This window comes from Homalodisca vitripennis, chromosome 7, assembly GCF_021130785.1.
Source record: "Homalodisca vitripennis isolate AUS2020 chromosome 7, UT_GWSS_2.1, whole genome shotgun sequence".
In the NCBI taxonomy this organism is placed as follows: Eukaryota; Metazoa; Arthropoda; class Insecta; order Hemiptera; family Cicadellidae; genus Homalodisca; species Homalodisca vitripennis.
In genome coordinates, this window is record NC_060213.1 from 10,128,775 (window position 1) to 10,148,797 (window position 20,023).

Genomic DNA, 20,023 nt, shown 5'->3' on the forward strand with positions numbered 1-20,023 from the left:
TTCTTTTGAGACTCCATTTATATAGAAAAAATTATTACACGATGAAAATGTTAAACTCTTGAATTATGATATTTGGTTTGTAAATGTTTTTGATAATTATTTAACCATTTTATAGTTCTTCCACATTCACATTGAGTATCTTCATAATATAATCTATGGTGATTCTTCTTTACACAATCTTTACAATATGAGTCTTTCTTATCTCTACTATAGTGATCACTATTAAACTCTGAAATTTGTTTAGTTTCTTTACATTTAAGACATTCTTTATCTTCCAAAGTTAATTTTTCTATTTTATCATATAATTCTTTATGATATTCCCTTTCACAATCTTTGCAATTATAATGCATTCCATCTTTCCTATTTTTATCTTTATAAAATTCATTTAAATCTTTAAATTCTTTGCACTTTGTACATTTCTTTTGATGCGCCATTTATATATAGAAAATTTATATTACAGTTTTGACTTCTTCAATTCATATTCATAAAACTTTCCGGTTATTTCTTCATTATTTAAATCTTTTATACTATAAGTTACAGGATCTGTGTTATTAATTTGATAAATTACAAAGATTTCTCTTGACCAATTGTTCTTATATTTGTTCGAAAATGTTTGTTTTTTACTAACAATTCTTACATGATCATTGACTTTAAATTTAGTTTTCGTGTGAATTTCAGGTGGAACATACTTGAAAACGGTCTCTAATAACTCCTTTTCTGCATCCTTATCTACGTCTTTCGGTTTTCATTTTGATTGTGCTGTGAACTATATCGTTATAATTGTTTACGATTTTTTGAAGAATATCGATCCATTTAAAGTTTTTATTAATCTCAAAAATTACTTTCATTCTCTCATTTTGAGTTCTGTTATATCTCTCTACAATACTTGATTTCTCTTCGTTTTCAGTATGATAAATCTTAATGTTGTATTTCCTCAAAACATCGTTAAATTCTTTATTTTTAAACTCTAAACCCTTATCTGTATGAAGTAGGTTAGGAGGTTTGTGATTGATCCTTATGGCATATTTTACTATATCTTCGAAAGCTTTTGAAATATCCTTGCCGTTTTTTCTTTTGATAGCTCTTGACCAAGCATATTTTGAGAAAGTATCAATAACATTTAACATATACTTAAATCCATCATTTTGATCTGAATAGTTAGACATTATAAACTAAATCTGCTGCCCATAAATTGTCAATTCCTAATGTTATAATTTTTCTCTTTTTAAACTTTTTTCGTACTGGTGCATGAATTTCTCGAGCTTCAATCTCTATCTCATCTTTAGTCTTCAATTCTTGCTTAACAGGTTTTGGATTTGGATTCTTTATAAACTTACTCTTGTTTGTCTTACATTTTGAACATTTTGCAGCAATTCTATACAATCCATTTTGAGTTTGAACGATTTTTGAATCTATATTTTTCGTTTTCTTTTTACACTTGTGACAGTGAATTAAATCATCTTCCATTTACATATCAAAGTTTCCAAGTTTATTTAATTCGTCTAAAATATCTGTTTTATATCCATACGGTACTGTATCGATCTTATTTTCTATGACAATTCTCTTATCATCTTTAGCGTTCAGTGCCAGCTTGTTTATGGTAACAGTGTACAACTCATGTTTATAACTTTTGATTACTGTCATCTCTCTAAATTCTTCTTTATCTTCGAACAAACATCTCTTCAAGTTTTCGATATTTATTGTTTTATTTACAACGCTTCTCTTAATTCCTTTACACCTAACTGGGTTTTTATCTAGATATTTGTACGAGTACATCTTAGACCTTAAACCACAAAATTCTTCTAAAACTTCGCTATTTAACTCATCTTTGAATTTCCCTATTACCTTCTTATTTTTAGTAGTGAAACATTCATGATCTTTTGGATAATCACTTGTATCAAAGTCATCTATATTTTCTTTAATAATTTTAAAAGGATCTCGTTTCAATTCTAGAAAATAACTGTCTGTATCCATGTAACACAGATTCAAATCTGGATCAAACTTCTTTAATTTGTTGTAATAAAACTCGTACATTAGCAATTTTGAGAGGTCGAGAACTGAAAATCCTATGTAAATCGGTTTGTTAAATTTAACCTTTTGTTTGTACATGTGACTCGCTATACAGTTGTCGTCAAAGATGTTAAAGCATTTGAAATTTGTTTTCTTAGCTTGTTTCATTGAAAATTCTTCATTTCCAAGCTTAATATCACATCTGTTTCTCACATTTTCCATAGATTTTCCAAAAACTGAGTTGTTCATCAGCTTATAAAAGTCCTTTTCAAAGTCGCTTGTAGCTTTGGTTCTCATGTTTGTGTTTAAAATCAATGTATTCTTTCATAAAAGGCTTCTGATCGAATGCAATAACTCTATTCACATGTTTCAAAATCATACCTTGTTCCAAATAGAACTTCAAATTTCTCGAATGAACAACGTATTCAGTTTTTATCCAGTAGAGTTGTGCAAAGTTTGTTTTTAAAATGTTCTGGAGCAAGAGGTAAATCCTTGTGATGTTCGTGTAAATTTGTTGGATATCCAAGATCGACTTCGAGAATATAGCCATAATCTTCGTCGCCAGTGAGTTCTAAAATTGTTTCTTGCCACTCTTCTTTTGTATACGTTTTAGGATCCATCCACTTGATATCACTAAACGGCAGTTTTTGCATTAGGCCATACCCATAAAGGTTATTAGCATCAACGTATAACAAATAGTTTTCGGGGGGGGCTTTGTCTTATCAAAATCTTTTAAATATTTGTTATTTGCTTTCACATATCGTTTAATACATTGAGAAATGCCTCCGCGAATACCTTTTTCGATCATCAAATACATATTATAATCACTAATTAATTGTAATTCTATCTTCGTTAATTTTTAACATAGCATCCCATGCAAGACTGGGAGCTGTTAGATAGTGTGCTGGATCAAGCTTATAGCAATTCAAACAAATATTCCTAAAATTTTCAAAGATATCAGCGAGCAATAGAACATCTTGAATGTTATAGAGATCAGAGTAATTTCCTAGATTTTTCTCTTTTAATTTGTTCCAAACATTTAAGTAGTGTTGAAAATCTTTCTCAGATATGCTCTCATCTGTCAAAAGTGAATAGAAATCTTGAATTCTCAATTCTTCTGTGTAATCAAGTTTTTCAATACTGTCGATAAATTCATAGGGAAATATTCCTTTTCCAGATAGAATTTTAAAAATCTCGTCGTCGTCATTTGGCTGTCTTTCTATTATCTCATTCAGTCCATCTTGTATAAAATGATTTGTATGTTTGAAGTCTTCTCTCTTTAGATTTTTAGCTAACTTTTCTATAGACGAGGCCATGAATCTGAACGTGTCTACAAACGAAAACTTTATGAATTTTCTTGGCTTATCACCTTCGAATTCATAGCCATATCCAGAATTTACAGAATAATTTATATATTTTTCATCGGTGTTTGCAATCAAATCAACATTTCCATATTGTTTTAGCCAATTCTTTTATGTACAAATGAGTATCGTAGTTACTCATATTGTGGCAGAAAACGGGAATATTCTGAGGAAATTTCAAATTTAGATTGCAACATGCATGAGCTGCGCCTCGAAACTTGCCGGTTAAATGACAATGATCTCTCACTTTATTATAACTCTTATCTTTCCAACTATCAGGAGTAAAACCATACTGAATTGACCCAACATCATAAGCAGACCATTCACAGATATGACAAACGTTTGAATTTTGATACGAAATTTCTTCTTCTTCTGTCAATTTCATAGGTTTCATGTTCTTAGAATTATATTTTTTCGCTATGTATTTCGATAATTTATTGAGTTCTTCAAACAATTTTGTCGGGACGTTTTTCAAATCTTCTTCATTTTTGGCACGATAACATATCGGTTTGTACATGCGATTGGTCACATTCGACACTAAATATAGAGTAAAACCATAAGGAATGTGCCTCTGAATCTTGGTTGTAGTCGATCTTTGTGGATTGTTCTTGCATGTCGGAATTTTTTCTAATATGCTCTCAAAGTCCATATAAATTACGTACGGATGGTTAAATTTCTTTTGATAATTAGTAAATTTAGTTGTTTGACCTGGAAATGGCATAATTGGCTTACAAACTTCATGATTTTTACAAATTTCTAAGTGATCTGTTAAATCTCCAGATTTGTAAAAATGGCTTAAACATCTTCTACACAAAAATTTTCTTTCTTTATGTTTAGACAACTGCGAAGAAACAAGCTTATTTAAATCGGTTATCAAAACATAATGAGATTTATCATCTTGTTTAACATACAATAAATCAATGTTTGTTTCAGCGTCGTATTTTTCAGAAATTTGTAACGGAACAATGTTAATATTTTCATCAAAACTGTAGACATTGATAGACATTGTTGGATACTTATACTTGGAATTGTAGCTTCGTTTTTCAAATATTTGTATATCTTTCAGAGACATTGGATACTCAAAACCTGAAAAATATTTCGTCATTCACAAATTTTTCGTATTGCTTTACACGTTCACAGTCTCTTTCTGGGTTTTCAATAGCACATCTTATTGAGTAAATAAAGCAAAAATCATCTCTATTTTTTATATTTATACAAGCTTTTTTTATCTTTGATATTCTTTGGTAAATCGATGTATGATCCTGCATTCATCATTTCGTGTTTGTTAAGGCTCAAAACTAGTTGTTTACAACTTTTAAATGTCCATCCGGAACCTTTATTTGGATTATTCGTTTGTTCTCGATGTGTTAATTTATTAAATTGCTTAGTAATAAAGTCGTTTACGTCAAAGATTTCGTCTGCTTTGATAGTAAAATACATTAGACATGTTTGCGGTTCACCATTCACTAAAGTTCGTTCGTATTCACATTCCAAAGAGAGATAGCCCTTCATATTTTTAACATTTTCTTGAAATTTCTCGATTTAAACTTTTAATTTCTGACCGCATAATTGAAAGATATTTGTAAATTGACATGGAATTGTCGTTCAAGTTTGTTTAAAATGTATTGCTTGAAAAGACCGTGTATTGAGGATAAAACTTCTACATCAATGATATTTTCGGATTTTACTTTAAGAGTTTTTATCAATTTCTTCGATCATTTCAGACTTGGTTTTATCGTTAGTACCGATAGCCAACTTTTCAGCTATTGAATGAAGTTTTTCATCATTAAATAGGTCGAGATTTTTTCTTTTCAACTTTGAAATTTCTCTTTAATTCACGTAATTTCTCAATATTAAAACATGTTTTCGTGATCGGCAATTTTATTTTCTCTAGCCCACTGTCTTAAATAATTTAGTTCATTATTGTAAATTTGCTTGTTTTTTTCATGACTTTTAGAATTATAATGGCGATCATAGTTTTTTCTTAAAATTTCTATTTTGCAGAACGGACATGATATTTTATCGCGCTCCATTTAGATAGAAAAATTTATTTAACTAAATGGTGCTTGTAAACCAACGATTGCGCCTCTCACGGCGTGATATCACTACGGATATGACGCAGGCGAAGCGATTATCGTGATGGTCGGTCTGTAGTAGCACACCTCGACTGTCATTGATACACACAGCGCAATCTTTCGGAACTAAAATGTCGGTAATGCAGATTTTGCTTTTAAGAATAAAAATTGTGTTCCCGTTTACTATTATAACATTTTCTTTTTCAAAATGTTAGATAATTTTTACCTATTTTAAATATGCGTACATTTTGTTACTTGTAATTTTCAAATTATATTTTAAATTAATTTCTTAAATTTTTACTTCTCGATGGGCTGTTGTATTGTGTTGCTGAGTATATATGTCCGCGAATTCGGTTTGGTCGGTTAGGAAGTTTACTTCTGAACTGTTTCAATGCGAGTGGCCATAGCGGAGAAACACCAAGTTCAGAAGTATTCAGATCGTATTCCGGAACCATTTCTCTATCCGTATCTCGCTCTTCTCTCTCTCTCTAGCCTGAATATAGATCCTAGCCTATAAACGGCAGAAGTGATCGTGTCATAGGCATAAAAAGAGAGGGAGAGAGAAAGAGACAGAGGGAGGAGAAAAGGTCGACCGAGAAATGGTTTTGCACTTTTTGACTTTTAAATTTTTTCTATTTAAATGGAGTTCTTGAAAGAGTTAAATGATATTGGAGAATGTAAGTTTAAAGAGTATAAGAAGTTAAATGAATTGGAAGAAAGGAAGAAACATAGAATCTTGAATTTGGAGAAAATGAAAGATAAATTCGGGTTTACAATAATTGCCGAGTTGGAAGATTGTAAAGTACACTTGCCGAACAGATTTTTGACTGTTTTGGATGAGAAAAAGATTAAAGAATTAAACAAAAATGAAAAATTACACTTGATTGTTACTGGAAAGAAGACTATTAAAGATAAAGAAATTATAACAATTAACTTTGTAGTATAAAGTCTTAACTCTAAAACTTGCAGTCCCTCCCCACGTCATAGTACTGTTTTGATAACCATAGTTGGTGTCTTTCTTCATAGGAATCACATGGAATATTATCTACAGTAATACCTTTTGTTTCACACAAAATGTGGCTATATTCTATAAGAAAAATTCTATAATGCTCTTTAATGAATTGTGTTGATAAATCTTGATACTCACAAAAATTCCTAAGAAATTCATCAATTAAGTCTTGATTATCTTAAAAGAACGTATAATATGGGAAAAATGTCATAAAAAAACGATGAAAAACTCTCTGTTTGTTTATTTTTTACTTTCTTTTCAATATCTTTCGTAATTATATTAAATATGTAATCCCTTACTTTTTTAGTTTTTTGCCGATAGTAAAACACTCCATTAGACGTTTTTTTCTGCAAAAGACTTTACAAGTTCTTTGAATTCTGTATCATTTAAGGAAAGTATCAACTGTTCTTTAAAATGTTTTGGTAATTCGTTGAACTCGTTAAAATTGTCTTTCTTTGTAAGTTTTTGAAATGCTAGAAACTGAAGAGAGCTTGGTGAGTTCATGTTGTTTATTTAGTAGAAAAAGTTTTTTATTAAAGTACAGTATGTTTTTAGTAAAAATGTTTTAAATTGATTAAATTTTATTAAGATAAATCCTTTATTCGTAGCAGATTTGACAACATTTTACAAAGCACAGCTTAAGAAAGTAGAAGCAAACAGCTGTAGATTTGGTTAATTTTTTCATTCCACAGAGTAGATAGTAATGTACCGATCGCTTTTGGAGACGAACGACTGTAGATTCGGTTAATTTTTCATTGAGATTTGCTGTGTTATTTCTCAGCTTCCTTTATGGTACATTGAACAGTATTTTACATTGCTTTTTCGGTCGGCTCCGAAAGTGCGCCAGGAACCCCATATTATTATCTACTTGTATATATATATATATATACATATATATACATACATATATATATATATATATATACATATATATGTATATATATATATATATATACATATATATATATACATACTTACTTAGTAATTGGTTCTTAAGGGATGTTAAGAACCAATTAACAACTAAAATTAAAAACTTAAAACTTTAAAAACTTAAATTAAATTAAAAATTTGTGAACGAAATATTGGGATTTAATTTTAAATTTGATTGTGAGAAGTTAGGGTAAAAACGAATATGTAATCCTTTGGCAAGTTAGTACCGGTAGTTCTACATTGTTAGGAAGGCGGTTCTCTGCATTGCATTAATCAGAAATTGTCTTGTTACTGCTATTGTATTCCTACTGATATTGTTATTTTTATATATGATTGTTTAGTTTTCATTTTATATATATATATATATATATATATATATATATATATATATATATATATAATTAATCAGAACTTGTCTTGTATTCCTAGATGGATACAGCTGGGCCAATGAGAGAACACCGCGGATGTCCATCAGAATTGCTTGGAAGGAGAAGTATATAAGCGCCAGCTCATAATTTTCGCCCTTCTTTTGGTAATATTCGTGAATGAAGTTTATTACATTGCGCCGTGTTTCTACCTTTTTTCTGCGAGGGATTTTGAGGTAAGCACCAAATTTATTGTACGTTATATTGAAATAGTCTTCTAGATCTGATATTAAATTAAATTTGTTGTCTTTTTTATAGGAAAAAATTAAAATTCTTAGAAACTACAGAGCAATTTGAATAATTTATTCTCGATCAACAATAGAGCATAATAGAATCATACAAGTTACATATGGTTCAAACTTGCAAAGAAAAGTGAATTAAAATTAAACTTTGTCAATAACTTTAATTGAAATTTTAAAAATTTAGTTATTTATTAATATTTAACTGGAACTGTTTTATTGTGAATTGTAAATTGGTAATTAATTGAACTTTAATAATTGTTTGAGAGACTTATAATCTGAATTGCAGGGACTTGAAAATGAAGGTTCAATTAGTGAAAAGAGAAGTTTAATGTTATATTTTGAATTGTGAGTGGACTTAGAAGTGAACATTTTTATTTTAGTTATTTCGAGGTGGTATTTTATTTTTATTTTAAAAACTTTAATTATTTTATTTTAGAAGAGAACTAATATTTTAGTTTTATATATTAGATTAATATTTTTATTTCTTGCTAAAGGAACTTTTAAATTTACTAAACGGTTTGTCAATTCTTTGCAGAAAATAGAGTGATGAAAATTCTGAAACGTTAATCTTAATAATTTGCTAGTTTAAAATAAATCCATTATTTTTATTTAGAACTGTGATTTTTATTGTAAACAAGCCAGATAATATTTAATAGTTAACCAACTTATTAATAAATTGTACTGAATATTCACTTGGAGCTTACTAATAAAAAACTATTTTATGTCGTCTTGGATGTCTTCTTGATAATTTACATTATAGTATTCTGGAATATTAATGCCTAAAATCCAAGTCGTTATAACGTCATATAAGACTTAGAAGGTTTGCCATATGTAAACCCACAAAAAAAAGCTAGAATATATATTGTTCCCTCTAGAAGGGGTGGAGAGGTAATAAAAATATATTTAAAAACATTTAGGTTTGTTGTAAGGTAAAAGTTTTAAATAGGTAGGTCTATAAATAAATTATATTACACTTTTTATGGACTATCCACTTAAGACAATTACAATCATAACCAACATGCTAAAAGTATAAAAAAATTTTGAGATGTTTTATTATTGGCCTAAATTTAAGAATTTGTAATATATCCTATTAAAGTTTATTCAAGGTACTACGTACATTGTCCTAGTTAAATTTTCTTACTAAAGAATAACAATTAAAATATTTTGAGTATATAATCACAATTCAACAGTGCTTAAGCAAAGAGCGATTCCACTTAGTTTCAGATTAAGATCTATATCTATAATGAAGGAACTCAACATAACGGGGCCAAGTATCCCCTAATTGAATTGAAACGTTGTTTCTTATCACCTGATTATTAACTAGCTCTCCTTCCTAAGATAATTATAATGCTAACTATTATTGGAAATTAAAACTAACTATATGCATTTTTAGGTTTATCTACAAAAAAGATAATCTCCTGTTCATGGCCTTGTAGATTAAGCTCTAAAATATTTTACATAACCCAATACATTCTAATTACTTACAGTCATTTTTAACACATTATAGTAACTTATAGACAAAAGAACCAAAATTATACCTCAATTATATTTTAATATCTTGTTTTATATAGTAAAACCATATTATCCTCAAACTACATCTATTGTACATAGTTAAACTATATTTCAATTAAACTTCAAATGTTGACCTGGCCTGTTAAAAGGAAGGGAGACTGGAGAGAAATTCAACATTCAAATTGAAACAACTCTTCCCGGTATTGCTCATTTAAATGTACAACTTTAACCATAAAATTTATTGAGATTATACCGACTAAATTGAGGTTATTATTAATAACAGGAATGTCTGATTTTCTCCGGACAAAATTTGAACTTATTAACCTAGATTTAACTGCAGGTGAACTAAAAAAAAATTAGATTGCATTATTGGATGTATTAAATGTTTTGTTTCTGAGGACTAACTGGTACTTAAAAAGAAATGACACTTTTAGTATGGGTCCTAATTAAAATTACTTTTACTATTGCTTTGATTGAATAAGAATTCAAAATATTTGCATTGGTCATTATAATATCAAGTTCGATTAAGTTACTCTACATTATACACAACAAGCTTTGCTGGGCTAAAACAATTGCAACGCTATTGTTTGTTCATTTCCTTACGTTACAAGTTTTACTATTTAGTTGTTAAATTACCATATGTTTGTACTCAGTTTGTTCACAAATCATTTACAGTATTCTAGTTGATACTATGTTCTTTTTATATTTAGTACAAGAAGCGGAAAAATAGTTCTTAGTTCTTAAGGACCTTTGCGCTGTTTCAGGATTTAGATAATATTCTGGATAGGTAATGTTGGAGTGGGAGCCACCCCTGTAAAGGTCTTGACTGTGAGGAAAGGATTTGAGCTTTAATCTCAGTGATGACTTATAGGAAGAAGGGAAGTCAGTCAAAGCAAGCAGAATGTTGCGCGCCCTTAAGTCTAGGTTAGCAAGATTTAGAGAGTGCTACCAACAATCATATCCATAATTATATTAGATACATCAATATACCCTTGCACCTTAGTATCTCGACATTTGCAGTTAGTCATCTGTTGCTTCTGAGTATCCATAACGTTACCTGTTTTTAAGTGACACATCGAATTTTGGTGTACTGAGTGTACACCAAAATTAAATGTGCCAATTTAATTAAATATACCAAATTAAATGTGATGACTGCAACAAAAAATACATTGGACAAACAAGAAGAAAAATTCATACACGATATAAAGAACATTGCTTCCACATTAAATTCAACAGAAAAGAAAAATCTGCCGTCGCACACCACTGCATCAATACCGGACATACTATATCACAGAAAAACTTAAAACTATTAAAACATGTTAACACTCCAAAATATTTAAATGCATGGGAGTCATATTACATAAATCAAACAAACACAGAAGATCTATTAAATCAAGAAGATGGACCAATTCAAAATTCAATATTACTAAAACGAAAATTACAAAAATAACATTCAAAATTTATATAGTATAATACAGTAATAATTTAATTATATTTACACACTACGCCACCCAAGACAAATTATTATTAAATCACATATATGTTAACTATTATTAATAATCAAATTTACTTTTTGTATTTATTTTGTGATGTGTCTGATGAAGGTATCTTGGATATCGAAAGGCCTCACAATAAAATGTATTAAATATTGGTTTTGTATTTTAATGTAATTTAATTTACTGAGTGTAGTTTCAATAAGAAGGTTAAAGCATCTAGAAGTAAAACCGAAGGAGATGAAATTATTGCTACCTGTGGGATCTAAGTAAAATAATGTATAACGTTAAGCTATGGATTTAAATACACTACAATCGATGTTTTTACAACAAAATGAAGCTTAATGCAAGAGCCTACATCTATTGTTGTTTGATTAAATATATCCCAAGGACAGAAATGTATAAAGAAATGAAGTGTTACAAAACCGTTTCGGTTCCAACCTTTGCTAATGCTCTGGCAGTTATATATGCACTGGTAATGTCATAGCCTGAACTCAATAAAAATTATTTATGCAGTTTTTTTTACCGTGAATTAAGAATTGTTTCTTCTTAAGTATACTGTTTGAACGAAAATCAATTTTAAATTATGTTAAAATGAAACTTGGACCAATAAAACATTACTCTATATTTATATATTACTCTACATATATTACTACACACACACACACACAGACACACACACACACACACACACACACACACACACACACACACACACACACACACACACACACACACACACACACACACACACACACACACACACACAAACAAACACACACACACACACACACAAACACACACACACAAATATATATATATATATATATATATATAGTGTAAATTATTTTATGATTATCATCTGAGTAGTCTGGTGTTTTAATTTACGAAGAAATCAAAATCATACAATATATTATTAACACACCATTGCTAGTTTAATGCCTTTTAGTTTGTGATTCTTGGTGTCTGGTATAATATGCAAATTATTTTTCAATGTGGTAGTTCATCGTAATAGTGATAACCCTACCGATATCTTATTATGCAGTATGTTACTTATTCAAGCCTTATAATTTAATACTTCGGCTACATCATTAAGTATTATTCTGGTACATTTAAAAGTGCTGCTGTAAATAACCCATAAAAAGAATACCAATTTACAAATTAAAAAAGTTGCTAAGCCGTGGAAAAAATATCTTTTGCCCAATTTGGATATGTGGAAACATCTTTGTGATAATGTTAATTACATAAGATTTTGTGTTGATTTATAATTTAGCCTTCCATACACATAATTAACACCATCATCAGTTTATAAATGAATGTAACTTATGAAAATAATAATTTAAATAATCTCAGTATATTTCCGCACAAAAATACCAAATACGAAATAAAAATAAGTCAAAAGTAGTTTTTAACATATTACGCCTGATACACAGTGCTACCGATAAAGGCAACTGTTATATTTTCATAATGCGCAGTGAAAAGAATATTGATGACAGTATAAAACACTCGGACATGGGCCACTTCGAGTTTAACGGTGCTGAATTGTTTTATTTTATTGACATTTTTATATTGTAAACTGTCAACGTGTGACTAGTGGGTTTTTGTGTGCGACACTCATGTACCTGTCTACTGAAAGTAGTTTCATATAAAATATAGCTATAAATGTATGCTGATATATCTTGCAAACATCTGTTTTGCTCAACCGATAGTTGGATATGCCATTTTGTTTAAGTATATCTTGTTTATGCAGATACTTGTTTAATATTTATTTATCTGCTGTTTAATTAAACCCGTATATATTTTAAAAATTTATTATTGTTACATTTCTTTGCTGTATATAAGCGTTAAGTTAAACTATTTATGAATATTGCAAATAGCTTTCAATGGATACAAGTTTAATTGTTAAATTAAATAATTAATCTGTGGTAAGGAGAATATAACAATTTGACTCAGAAGAATTGATCTACAAGTAGGAATGGTTAATAATAACTTTAATTTATAATTTTGTTAACCTCAGCATAAATTAACCAGGTCAGTATAAACATTAACTAAACATAATAACTTTAATTACAGTAGCCGTTGTTGTATAAAGATATAAAAACCTAAGAAAGCATTAGTTTATAATATAATATTATAGTAAAATTAATTTAGTATTACTTAGATCATAACAGCTGTATAAATGTGAATTTTAAATCTAGCCCAGGTTACCCTCCATCGTCGAATTTTGACAATATCACAGAATTGAATCCTATATTATGAATCTATTATAGTCTAAGAAGATCAGAATTTTTAAATGAAACCTTTACACAGTTTTGACATTAGGTACATACAGACTAAAAAACATAACATAATAAAGGATGAATAGATTCTCTCATTGTCTCAACAGGTGCACATTCGATAGCACTACGATGCTTCAGATACGAGTTCAAAAAGTGGAGATGGAAACCGAGATTTCCATAAGTAACTTAACTATAGTAGATAGTTTTAAATTAATGTAAATATCAAAATTAATACATTAAAACAAGAATAATTTTAATGGGTTATAAGTATAAAAATATTACTTTCAATCACATCAGAATATTTTATTAGTGGTGTATTATAGGTAGTTGTAAAACTACAAAGATTATTGTGTTTAAAACAAACTTTAACGAGTAATGTATGTTGAAAATTTAAATTTAAAATTAAAGCGCAGTTAGATAACACAATTAAATACAAGAAATCGGATACTATCTTTATATAAAAGCTTGAGGGACTGAATGTGTTGTTAAAGCTTCGCCCTTTATTGTTTGTGAACTAGAGAATCATATTCCCTCGTCCCCAACTGAAACATTCCGGAGGTTAGCTTTGTGAATATGTAAGTGATATAATTAGCCCTCCACCTATAGCCTTTTGTCCACTGAGGCAACATTGACCTGTGTAACTATTATTATTTTATTTATTTTACTTGTAAATAATTACTGTAATTATATCTTAATGATTTGAAAATGTTATATAATAATTTGACAAATATTGGTGTTATGTTATGTTATGGGGGGTGAAGTTGTTCGCGTCCGTAGCTTGCTACACGTGCTCCCTGGGTAACGCTATACGAACAGCAATTTTTGGTAGCTGGACCGTCACTCTTGTGATCTCTCAGTTATGGCAGCTATCGAAGACCAAACAAACGGTCCTTCTCAGGGCCAAACAAATACTGATTTTTTAAATATTGGCTCTCTTTTAAATATATGTTATTTTAACGCCGAGGGTCTGAGCAGATCTAAATGTGAGTGCCTAAGCAAAATTATGATAAAGAACAACGTCGATGTCCTAGCACTCCAGGAGACTCACATTGAGAATTCTAACACCTGTGCAAGAGGCAATATCCCTGGATATACACTTGTAGAAGCCATTGGCCACAGAAAATACGGAGTGGCAACTTATGTTAGGCAGGGCATCGATGATGTGTCCCCGATTTACAAGAGCTGTGATGACGATATTTTTGTACTGGTGGTGAAAGTGTCAGAAACAACTATAGTAAATGTCTACAAACCACCTAATAGACAATGGTCTGACACAGTACTTCCCATATTTGGACACCCCGTCCTTTACATTGGGGACTTTAACAGTCATCACAGCTCGTGGGGATACTCATCGGATGACGACAATGGTACGAGTTTAACTAGTTGGGCTGAAAATAACAACTTAATATTAATACATGATGCCAAAGACGCCCACACACTTTTTATTCAGCCCGCTGGCGTCGTGGTTATACTCCAGACCTATGTTTTTGCTCTTGTGCCCGCTCTCTTAAGCCTTTAGCAGTTGGGAGGAAAGTTCTTGGTGCCTTTCCTCATTCTCAGCATAGGCCTGTGCTTATTTCAGTCGGAATAAAGATTCCTCTTGTAAGATCCTTCCCTCGGCCTCGCTGGAATTTTAACAAAGCTGATTGGAAAGCCTTTACATCTAGACTTGATGATGGCATCAGGTTCATCCCTCCCACGATAAGAAACTATGACCGGTTCACAAAGCTTGTCCTGGCTACTGCTAAACTGTGCATTCCACGAGGATTTCGAAAGAGCTATGTGCCAGGTTGGAGTCAAGAGTGTGAGGACCTTTACAGTGAGTTCAATGACACCGGGAACACAGAAACAGCTGATCGGCTGCTACAATCTCTTGACAAAGCAAGAAGAGAAAAGTGGGTACACACAATGGAAAACCTTAACTTCACCCATAGTAGCCGTAAAGCTTGGTCCCTCTTGAGAAAGCTCTCCACCGGCAAGCCTTCGACGAACAGTTCTTTGTCACATCCGAAACCCTGTGCAATAGCAAAGCGTATTGTTGCTTTGTCCAAGTCAGTTCGCCACCCATCTGACAAGCTGGTTAACTACAAGTTAAACGAATTTAAAAGCAGTCGGCAAGCTCCGTTGGAAATATCGAGAGCATTTGAACTTGATGAAATTGAAGTGGCCATCTCCGCTCTATCAGTTGGGAAGGCAGCCGGTATCGATAATGTCTTCCCAGAATTCCTAAAGTACTCAGGAATCAAAGTTAAATACTGGCTTCTTACAGTGTTTCAACGAAATACTGGCTACAGGTAACCTGCCTGCAGCATTTAAAAGATCTAAAATAATCGCAGTTTTGAAGCCCAACAAAGACCCAGAGCGTATTGAGAGCTATAGGCCCATAGCCCTGTTGAGTGTGTGTTATAAACTGCTGGAGAGGTTGATCTATAATAGAATATTTCCCATTCTCAATGCCAGCATTCCTATAGATCAAGCTGGCTTTAGACCTGGTCGTAACTGCTGTGACCAGGTGCTTGCGCTAACAACTTTTATTGAGAATGGTTTTGAAAGGAGAGCAAAAACCTCTACAGCCTTTATAGACCTTACTGCAGCTTACGGACACTGTCTGGAGAAAAGCCTTTTAATAAAGCTCTATAATCTAATTCCTTGCCCTTTCCTTCTGCGGCTTCTTAATTCAATGATTAGCGACAGGCTTATAAAAGTATGCCTTGGCCGTGAGGAAAGTTCTTTCAGGCAACTTAAAAACGGCCTTCCACAGGGCTCAGTACTTGCTCCTTTGTTGTTCAACGTGTACTCTGCCGACATCCCAACAACGTTATCCAGAAAGTTTATTTATGCGGATGATATTGCCTTAGCCTACCAACATAATGACATAAAGAAAACAGAACAGGCACTCACTGATGATCTTTCAGTCCTCGTAGATTATTTTAGAGCCTGGAAGCTAAATCCAAATCCTAATAAAACTGAAGTATCATGTTTCCACCTAAATAACAGACTGGCAAACTACAAGTTAAATATAACTCTCGATGGTGTCAAATTGAAAACATAATGAACATCCGCAGTATCTGGGAGTTACCTTAGACCGATCTCTCACTTTTAAAAGTCACCTTCAAAAGACAGCAGCAAAGCTGAAAACAAGGGCTAATATAGTACAGCATCTTGCTGGATCAACTTGGGGAGCCAACGCTAAAGTGCTGCGTACCACTTCTTTGTCCCTTGTGTACTCCGCTGCTGAATATTGTGCTCCTGTGTGGCTTAATAGTGCACATGTGCGAGAGGTCGATGTCGTTCTTAATAGGGCCATGAGGACAATTACTGGAACTCTCATGGCAACACCAACACCTTGGCTCCCAGTGCTTAGCAATATAGCACCACCTGAGATTAGACGCAAAGAGGCTCTTCTGAGAGAGTTCAATAAGATCGTGTCCAATCCCGAATTGCCCGTTACGCGCGACCTTCCTCAGCAAGATAGCCGGCTCAAATCACGCAAGCCATCACTACGAACAGCATCCCAGTTGATAGAGGAGAACTTTACGCCTAATGCTAACTGGGCGTCATCCTGGGAATCATTCGATGGACGGAACAAGTTCTTGATATCCGATCCTACGAAAGCAGCGGGTGGCTTGGAAATTCCTCGAAAGGAATGGGTTTTATTGAATCGTTTTCGAACTGGGGTTGGGAGAAGCAATCACTGGAAATTCAAGTGGGGTATTACTGACGACCAGACGTGTGATTGTGGCGCAAAACTCTCAGACAATTGAGCACATTGTAAACGACTGCCCTTTGCGATTGTTTTCTGGTGGTCTGGCTGGTCTGAGTGGTTTAGGGGATGGGTCTCTAAACTGGCTCAGTAATTTGGATTTAGCTTTGTGACGGGAAATTTTAATATTATTTTTAATTTATGACTCAAGAACTTTGTTCTTACGTACTTTATAATAATTGTAATTTTTAATTTATTTATTTATGGATAGCTGCCTTTGTCCCCCATACGATATATATATATATATATAATAATACAAATATAATTTAAATAGTATAATATATAATATATATATAATATATATATATGGCAGCACATTCACCCGGCAAGTGAGAGATCCAGGTTCGAATCCCGGCGGAGCAAGTACTTTTTGTGATTCAATATTTATCGAAATTAAATTGGGCTATTGCCACTTATGAAAATTAATGTAATAATAAATGTAAACAAAGGTAATTTGACAGGTATTTGGTCTTCCGATCATATGTTAGTTTGGTTATTTAAACACATATGTGAAAGAAACGGCCAAATACAAAATAATTGAATCGTAAAAAGTGAGGGCTCTGTGGTGTAATGGCAGCACATCCACCCGGCAAGTGAGAGATCCGGGTTCGAATCCAGCGGAGCAAGTACTTTTTGTGATTCAATATTTATTAAAATTATATATATTAACATTTAGAAGTAAAAATTTGCATGCAAATATCGGATTTAAAAAAAACTAAAGGTATCTAATTATCTATTATGTATCTATGTTCTACATAACGCTTACTAAATTAGCTATATATACAGATATATATATATATATATATATATATATATATATATATATATATATATATATATATATATAAAGTTAATACAGTTTTCAGGGAAACTTGCCCTGTACTGAGCGTTATGTAGAAATTAGATGCATAATAGATAATTAGAATCGTACCTTTAGTTTTTTTAATCCGATATTTGCATGCAAAATTTTACTTAATAATGTTTTCTATTTCTGATAGTATAGGAACCAAAATTTTCTAAACGATGAAAATGGAATCTCAGAATTACCCAACTTTGTCAGATGTTATGTCAAAATTTCGGTAAAATGCTTCTTTAATAAATCTACAATAACTTTTTTTACAGTAATTATGACTTACCTCTGTAATTGAATGGGAATTTGCAGTCTTCATTTTCGGGTTTCGGTTGACGTCCATTATGAAACAATGCCAAACCTATCCTAACTTTGTAAGAGATTGCTGTAAGGTACGATTGAGTAGAGGTTTGCGGTTCCTTCGGTAAACAGGGATCACTAAAATATATTTATGGTCATTTTCCATTAAGATAAAAATTATATTTATTTAACAATGACGTTGAAGCGTATGGAAAATTATTATTACTAACTTTGCGACGTAACTAATTTACTAAGTGTTTTCACCCCCTACTCTTGAGACGATCCATTAAGTAGTAAGTTCCCTAAGTGATGACAAATTACATCAACAACTTGAACTATCAACCAGTCACTCCTCTAACTGGTATTCTGTACACTTGAAGGTTTACTACTTTGCGAAGCGTTACAGTTGATCACTCTTGAGACGATCCATTAAGTACTAAGTTCCCTAAGTGATGACAAATTACATCAACAACTTGAACTATCAACCAGTCACTCCTCTAACTGGTATTCTGTACACTTGAAGGTTGACTACTTTGCGAAGCGTTACAGTTTATCACTCTTGAGACGATCCATTAAGTAGTAAGTTCCCTAAGTGATGACAAATTACATCAACAACTTGAACTATCAACCAGTCACTCCTCTAACTGGTATTCTGTACACTTGAAGGTTGACTACTTTGCGAAGCGTTACAGTTTATCACTCTTGACACGATCCATTAAATAAGAGGTAATTCTGATTGATAACAAATTTTGACATGAACACATTGAACCATCAACCAGCCATTTATTTAACTTATAATATAACTACAAATTATGCTCGAATATTGAATTGCTAATTTACTCTATTAATAGAAAAAATGTGTATAGTTAGTTTTTATGTAGTTCACTTTCCTCTTAATTCAGTGTATGGAATGTGACGTTGGTCTGATCCAAAGATCCAAATACTGATTCATAACCAGATCCAAAGATTGTAAAGCCCTCGCACCGTAGCTATGTTTTGTGAGGAATACTGTGTTGATAAAGCTTATTGCTGGTTATCTTTATTTGTAAACATCGTATACATTAGTTATTAGTTGTGTGTCATATTACACGTAAAAATGAGGTTGGGACGTAGAATAATATCGAAATATCAGGAATTTTATGTTATAAAATTTGGTAATGTATACTTTTCTTGATACTTTTGGAGTATTTTTAGACTTAAATTTTAGCCTAAGCGAACTGCGCTGAGTTAAATAATAAGTGATCTGCATGTCTTTCACCTATCTGATATGATAACTTTTATGATTGCTTAAGTCTGAAAATTTCTTGAATTAAAAGATTATAAAATTTTTTGTAAAAATTATTATAGACCCTAAAGTACTTGTTGCACTAGTTAAAGACAACAACGATTCCAGTGATACTATTTTCCGTTACTATAGTGTCAATAGAGTATTCGACTATGACAAAAAGTTTGTGGTTGTAGTTTTCCCATAGTATATTATCCATGTTACAACTTATGGAATTTCCTCACTCAGGTCTTTCAAGAGTTTATAAAGTATTATTTTTGTATTCGTTTTTGAAATTATTACAAGCAGCAAGATTTGTCTCTAGTTATAAACAGGGTCTTTCTGTTTATTGTTTTTAAACATTTTAGCTGTATATCGTTTAAAATATTATGAAAAATCGTTTCTCTATTGAAACGTTTTATTTATTTCCTCCAGAGTTGTTTGAAGCGCCTTGCTGTAAAATTTAGCAATCAATTTTTTAAAGCACATATTTTAGCACTAATTTTAAAA